Genomic DNA, 329 nt, shown 5'->3' with positions numbered 1-329 from the left:
AAATAAGATAAATAAAAAGGAGTGGAGGGTGACGTCACGGCACCACATTTCTCCCGAGCCTTCCACTAGCAGTCGATGCTCTGCGAACTCTCGCTCGCACCCTAACGCTCGCATAATGAGAGTGGCACTTCAATTACCATCATTAGATAGAAATCGAAATCGAAGTCTGTTTGATATGCATATAAGAGGATCGTAACTTTGGCCAAAATGCAGTCCTCGGGCCATCCTCTACCGGGCTGGAGAGGCAGCGTCGAGGACCTTTCTTGAAGATAGTTATGTCCTTCGATCAACTGTACGTGATTTATGCGCTTTGATTTTCCCCCATGCTT

The sequence above is a fragment of the Penaeus monodon genome, chromosome 19 (assembly GCF_015228065.2).
Source record: "Penaeus monodon isolate SGIC_2016 chromosome 19, NSTDA_Pmon_1, whole genome shotgun sequence".
NCBI classification, from domain to species: domain Eukaryota; kingdom Metazoa; phylum Arthropoda; class Malacostraca; order Decapoda; family Penaeidae; genus Penaeus; species Penaeus monodon.
This window is presented reverse-complemented; position numbering follows the sequence as displayed.